The 7,801-nt window shown below is 32.9% G+C and overlaps 1 non-coding gene across 1 annotated transcript; it reads left to right on the forward strand.

Moving 5' to 3' along the window:
• Nucleotides 1-1,054: 1,054 nt before the first annotated feature.
• On the forward strand, nt 1,055-1,145 carry Trnaf-gaa (transfer RNA phenylalanine (anticodon GAA)). Its single transcript is given in 2 exon segments — nt 1,055-1,091; nt 1,110-1,145. It is a non-coding gene; the product is annotated as a tRNA-Phe (tRNA).
• The last annotated feature ends 6,656 nt before the right edge of the window (nt 1,146-7,801 follow it).

Raw genomic sequence — 7,801 nt, forward strand, 5'->3', positions numbered from 1 at the left:
GCATAAAAGTTTAACAGAAGAATGCCGATAGTAAACTACACGCACCATATTAACACTTAAACCATCTGCTGCAACCGTGATAATGTGTCAGACATGTATAAAAACCACTCAGAGAAATCCTATGAATATTTGATGATCGATTGTTCCAATCAGCCAAAAGCATTTAGTAAATTTTCAAGAAATTTGTCTGCATAAAGTTCCGCTACGGACACTAAGAAATGACCTATTGACAAAAGATAATAACATGGATGTTCTCTGTTTTCCCAGGCAATAAATGCACAGCTTGTTTTACAAGCTTAAGGTTAATACAATATGTGTACTTGGTTTACTTGTTAGTTTCAATTAAACTTAAAAAGAAGAAAGAGTGTATTCGCTGATAAAGTCAATTTCTCATTACAATAGTTGCAATAAATAATATTCAATATTTGATAATCTAGTACAAACACGTATAAACAACACACACAGCTGAACACACGTTTTTTTATGTTTGTCATGAAAATTGCAAAAGTATGTTATTGGCGTCGCCCTGGAGGGCGGCGACTAGTATGTAATGGATTTTTTTCGCTTATGGGAGTAGAAGTTATTTTACGGATCAATGTATATATTTTTGTTTTAAGAATATCTTGCATAGTGTTGATTTTTTGTGCAAATTAGTGTAAATAAGTACTGCATTTGTGCCTATTACATTTATCGAAACACTTATTGCCAATAATGCAAAGCTAATTATTTTAATTAATAACTGATCCATAACTGATCACAGGGGAAAGCTCACAGGGACTGGGCAAATACGCGAAACTTTCTGGTTTTGTATAAAAACAAATGATGTTTTGGATAAAAACAAAACATAATCAAAAGATATTTATTTTGTGGTTTATCTAATTTGCTTATTTAGTGGAGAATCAATGTAGTACGATATTTGACGACCTATCGCCCAAACAAGTTTATTGTAAGGCGTAGTGGTACGAAAACGTACAATGTATTAGTGTATTTATAGACATATAATAACGATCGCTATACACAACTTCACCAAATAGCAGTTCATAAGTGAATGTCAGCCGGAATAGCTCAGTTGGGAGAGCGTTAGACTGAAGTTGTATACGCAACAGTCAATCTAATGGCCCCCGGTTCAATCCCGGGTTCCGGCACGAACGGAACAGCTCGGCGTCTGACAATTTTTTTCAGTCAGGTTAATAAATAAAATAAAGCTTTATTTGATGTGGACATTTTAAAATCCATTTTACCACAATTGGACATTTTTGATTAAAATTAATGGATGCAAATAATTGCAAACAAAACATATATTATCATAGGCCTACCCCTAACACACATAGAGCGCGAAGCGCGACACGTATTGTTGATTGTAACAATGAGTTGCGATAAAGGAAGCAACCGCTTATCCAGGAGGAGCTGTGTCCAAGCAACCCGTTTCCCTAGAGTCAAGCACTCCTCGGAGTTTTTATTTTAAGAACCACATATAGAGCGCGAAGCGCGACACGTATATATACTATCCAGGTGGTATGGGCCATTTAGCATAATCCGACCATTATGCCCATAGTTATCTTCCTTAGAATTTGAGAAATTTTGAAATCCTTGTTCGAAGTCCAAAATTTTCATCCGATTGTTCCCAAACTTTCACAGGTTTTTTTTATCAATGAGGACCCAACCCAAACTCTATATGAGCAATATCGGAACATAAGTCCAGTATTATGTCTCTTTGAGTTTAAAAATAAAAGTGAAAAACTGCTTGGTTAGGTGATTATGTCAACATTTTTCATCAGATTCTTTCCAAACTTACAGTGTCTTCATATCAATGAGCATGTTTACCTCATTAAAGATGAGAAACATCGGGACAATAAGTCCAGATTATTTTTCTATTAAATTTAACAAAATAAACAATTTCCAATTGTTTAAAAGATTTCACAACTTTCGTCTGAATCTTTCCAAACTTGTTAAGTGTTTTTATATCAGTATTACTTGAACCCTATTGAAAATGATGAATATCGGAGCAATACATATATTATGATCTTTTACTGAATTTCAAAGTTTTGTGAAATGCAGCTTCTTTATACAATTTACAGTTTTCATTAATTTTTTTTTCAAACTTTTACAGTGTTTTCATATCAATGAGTACTCAACTCCTATCGTAAATGAGCAACGTAAGAATAAGTTCAGAATCATCTCCCCTTGAAGTTGAGAAAAATATGAAGTTACGCTTACAAGACGAAGCAGATTTTTTAAAACCTACACATTTCTGTTCCATTAATGAAAACTGCACACGGATACCAGTACAAAAAAGGAAACCAATGTAAATAAAATGAACTATGAAATATTTGGGGGTTACAAAACAAAATTATAAATAATGGTTATTTGGGGGTTATAACACAACATCTTAAATAATGGTTATTTGGGGGTTATAACACAAAATCATAGATAATGGTTATACCATTATCTTTTTCTATTTTGTTTAAAATAATCGGCCAATATATTAATATTTACAGTAGAAAAAAAAACGCGTTCCATGTAACATCATTGCGTGCCTTTTACACTGAAATTCCCGACGCCCTTTGATGCTTTGCATCAATACTTATCTTGTTATAAATACAGGTATGACATGGTGGGAGTTTGTGTCAGGGTTGAAACAGTACTGGTATGATTTCCCAGGGTTATATACTACTATTTTGATCGCCGTTGCCCAGACTTGTTATTTCAGTTTGTCGTGTATATAGACTGCATGAGTTTCATTTAAAATCTATGTGACCAGCACACATATGGACCAGCACACATATAATCGGCCAATTAAAGGCCGGTGTGCTCTTATTTCTATTCCACTTTTCATTGCATGCTCTGTGTACAGCGCATTTGAACTGACATGTCTTGAGATTCTCAACTGCAAGTAAACGTCTTAAATGTTTGTCCAACAAATTACAGCTCATTTCAGTAGTGTGTATTGGAAAAATATTTTGGGAATGATTAAAGGTAAAAATAAAAGTAATTTGAAGTAAATCAGCCAGAATCTGACAGTAGCATCATTGAAGTCAGTGGAAACTTTCGGAAAAGGCTGTATGTTAGATTTCCATGTGACTTGCAATGCAAAGACAATATGCCATAAAATCTCGTATCTGATTGGCCAACTATAGACAAGACAATCCAATCGAATTAATTGTTACATCGTCTGTAATAGACCACATCATCTCTAATTTATATATGGCAATTATTGGCTTTGTAGGATCCCTCAATTTTAAAAGGAGATTAAAAAGTCGTTTTATTTAATCTCTTTCTTCTGAATTGTGTGGGGATGTCTACATGCAATAAAGGCTTCATTGGATCTAGCGCGGATAATATGGTTTAGATGCGAAGATCGTTAATCTTTTGTGTTAGACATATATTTGTATGAATCGAAGTCCCATCAAACAAGAGTATCGCAGATGGATACACGTATTTTCCCCTGTTTGCTGGTAGTATCTGATTTGTGTCATCACTATTTTGAGTTTTGAAGACCAATACCTGTTATCGATATTGACAAATGTGTTAATAAGCAACATTTATTTCTGAATTTGCCGAGGGCAATAACTCTTGATTTTTTTTTAAAAGTTTACTCATGTTGTCAAAAGACTAGATTTAATTGCAATGCCCAATAATTCTGTACAAAAGTTACAATTGAAGAAAGTGTGAACTTTAACTTAAGCTCAAATTCTAAGTTGTTAGTAGGGCAATTATTAAAGAAAAATTATTGATAGAATTATCTCCCTTTCTTGTAAGTGTGCGGCAAATATTTGAAAAACTTGGCTTTTGTTTGTATTTTCCCCGTGTTTCTCTCTTCCGCTTAAAAAACCACAATGCAACTGCCATTTTCTACATACCAGAAAGAATCGACAGTAGCTGTGTTGCGTTTAAGTCACCAACTAAGGATTACCAGATGCATTGATCTGATATCAAAGTTAGACCTAAACTAAGCATTCTGATTACAGGAAACAGACATTACGTAATTAAGAACCTTTTACTGCTATATACGAGACTGGATTTAACAAATAGTTTTACTTATAGAACAGGCAGGCCGTTAACAATTAATGCGAATTGTGGTTCATCAAAATTAAAGGTAAACTGTGTAGAGATGAAAGAGTAAAGAAAAACAAATAGGCACAGTAAAATATCAACCATACACATTACTCATAATTTCTGATAATTTTCGTATATAAACAAATAATTAAACTCTGCTGATTGTTGATAATTTTTACAACAATACAAAGGAAAGAGACATTGTATACGTCTCATTTGTAGACAAATTTACCGATTTGTTCTTATTTCTTTCTTCAAAGAGCGAAGTACAATAATGATAAGAAACTCAAATACTTGCAGACATCCTGGTTAAAAAACACATGAGTGATTTAATAGAATATGTATATCACACCTAACAGTTCTATATTCCCACGTTGACAGAATAATTGCAAAACCTTTGAACAGTTAAAATATTTAACATGTACACGTCATTACACACTTTAGCTCGTTGACCTTCAATGAGAGTTAATTGAGCATTTGCCAATTTTACTTGATCTGCTTGAAAAGCTAGTCGCTATTGTTTAAAATATCCATCAATGATTCCTAATTTAACTACATAATAACCAAAATAAGTTAATAAGTTTGCCAGGGCAAATAGAAGTAATTTAATTATGTAATTACGCTTTCTAAAGTACCGACTTGCCTTTAAATAATACACCGTATGCATAATGAACTGCACAGTTATCATGTTGTGAATGATGTATTCAAACCATGCGAAAATCTATTTACCAAAAATGGCACTGCTTGAAATCAAAGTTAAAGTTTGACACTTTTGCAATACATAACTACCTCATTTTTGCTTACATTGCATTATCCAATTGTATTTATTTGATAAGAAATCATTCCATCAATTCAATTTTGTATTACGAAAGATTGACAATGATTGCTGGCATTTTATGAATTCTTCAAACAATATTATGCATTTGGATTTTAATGTTTCACAAACGCTTGGTTTGAAACACAGGCTGCTGCGTTGAAAAATGAAAAATACAAAGTCACTTTTACACAACTACTTAATTCAAACCTTTCAATTTTTATATTTAAATATTTGATCCAAAAAGCAGACGTTTTGTGGAAGGCTGTACAATTTAATAATGTGTTGCATAGAAATACTTTTACGAAAGAGTTTCCTTTTCTAACTGTGTTACCCTTATGGTATTCATTGACATGAAGTTGGCAGGTGCAAGGTCAAGCTTGTACTGTTTTGAATTTAGTATTAGTGCATGTTAATATCTGAATACTGAGTTTACTACAAAACTTCCAATCATCAATATATAATACCATACTTATCAAGCATTGGAGTCTAATCTACAGATTTACTGCACTAATGAACACAATTCCAAATATTTCAAATTAAAATCTGTTGTTGTTCTCGTTGTTTTTTATTATTTATCTCACAATTTCAACAGCACTCGCTAGTTTCCAACCAGTTTTGTAAAAGTCATGGAGACAAGGAAATTAAAATGAATATTCATTTGTGTTGGAAAAGTGGACTGGACAAAAATAGAATAAATGGCTTTATAAATCAGTTCCTTCCATTTAATGAAAAGTATGCCAAATAAATGAAGATAACAAGTTTTGATTTTACTTTCAGGAAGACAGACAAACAAATAAACATTAGACCAAGCAATCGAATTTATGAATAAAATTATTCCAAATTTCAAACTGTATCAAATGGTGTACCCATTAAATGACATATGGTAACATGCCATGTATTTTTACAAGGTTATCGATATAAAAATCACGTAAATAATGGTTAAGGCATTGGACGAAATATGATACTAGTAACCAATTTTATTAAACGTGATAATTGCCATCAACCATATTAAAAAGAATACATACTTTTATGCTAATATATATTTTACGGGTAATTACTCAAAATTGCATCCCACTTAAAATCCTAAAAAAGATTCAGAGTTAAGAGACAGGGAAACCCAACACCTAGATTTTCACACAACGGAACATGCTTAATCAGCATGATTTTTCACAGCCCATACACATCGGCTAGTTATCATGACTCCAGACTCTTCTATGATTAAAAGATGTTGATTTATTAAACGGTAATCAAATATGCTTTTATACTCCTTACGCAATGGAATGTACATGCCAAGCTGTAGTGTTGGTCTCACTCTCCTTACTTAGCGATGCAGACAAATATTAGCTTGATTAAAAATGAGCTTCACTCTTGGACAACCGGGCTTATTTTATGTGCTTAAGATGGCACAATAGACTAGCCGGTGCAGTCCGCAGAGGCTATTTGGGGACAACACTTGCCGCGTTTACTGGGTTTTCGTTTAGAATTGACTCACTTCAAACGTAAAATGTCATAAAAGCGGAAATTGTCGTCCCTGATTATCATGTACAGTCTTTAAATAATCCACAAAATGGTGATCAGAATAAACAGTCTCAGAACGTATGGCGTGTGTGGTAATATACAAATATACAACAATGACAAATTGAAACTGACTAGGTGAATCCTTGTTTTAAAATATTTCTTAATTTTAGGAAAAAGAATTAGCAGCATAATGGGCTTGAACGTTACCCAGTCAGGTTTTTCCAGAATACAGAACCTTTTCTTTTGCTTTTGATACAAGTTAATATATAACTATTGTCACTTGTCATATGAATTATAATGTTTTGAAGAAAAAGGCGTATGTTAGATGAAAGCATGAACTTTCTCAGTGCCAACTATTATAAGTACGTTTTGGGTTCTTCAAGTACAACTTATCTTGACAGGCAATTTAAGAATTTAACTTATCATTCATCAAGGAATGTTTTCATGAATATATCAAAATGTGCACAAACATGCAACAATTTCTCGTTACAGAGGCTACACCCAGTAACAATCAGAAACGGATACCTTCAAGTCAACAAACAAAGGCGTTCACCACATGATAAATATGTTCTAAAACCCTGGCCTGACAAAAGCTGAAATAAAATACCTGAGAATTGCGAACTTGAAATGAATAATAGTTTTTAATTTTTCTAAATGGTCAATAAATTAACGTAAAATATTACAAAAACAGCCCACCAGGTAAAAATAACCACAATAATTAATACAACATCCTTTCACCTCTTCAGGGTACAATTGCGATTTAAAAAATCAGTACATCTTTTTCAAAACACTTAATAATATTTTTACATATAATTTTATGTAACAAAATCAGAAAAGAAAGGGAAGTCATTGAACTTAACCAGTTCACAGAAACCGAAGACGTTGTCATAATTTCGCAGCCATATAACTCAAGAGAGAGGGGTAATCAAAAAACTTCTATGACTTCCTGTAACATTCACTGATTTATTAGCGATCTTAAATAGAGGCCGGCTATATCCAGAAAACTTGATACCATGTTTCCGAATTTGTAAAGCCGCAATAAAATACCATCATTATAACGGCAATTAAAGTCTGTAACTTAAGGATATTTGAAGTGTCTTGGTAAGAATTTTCGTGGTACAATATGGTCCGGTTCAATGACCCAAATCCGAATGACCTCAATATAAATTCCCAATTCAAAATATGATTTTAATTCCTCATTTCTTTATTATTTCATTTGTGTTATTTAACTTGTTTGTGTTTCTTCTTTCTTTCTTTCTTTTTTTTGGCGGGGGGGGGGGGGGGGGCGTTGGGCCGGAGATGTTCAGTTAAGAAGAAAAAGAAATATAAAGAACAAGTTCTTACTTCTTGACTGTTTTTGGATATAGCTACAAAGTTCCAATTAAATACACGCAAAATTTTACAGCATGA

Source organism: Dreissena polymorpha, chromosome 4 (genome assembly GCF_020536995.1).
Source record: "Dreissena polymorpha isolate Duluth1 chromosome 4, UMN_Dpol_1.0, whole genome shotgun sequence".
In the NCBI taxonomy this organism is placed as follows: Eukaryota; Metazoa; Mollusca; class Bivalvia; order Myida; family Dreissenidae; genus Dreissena; species Dreissena polymorpha.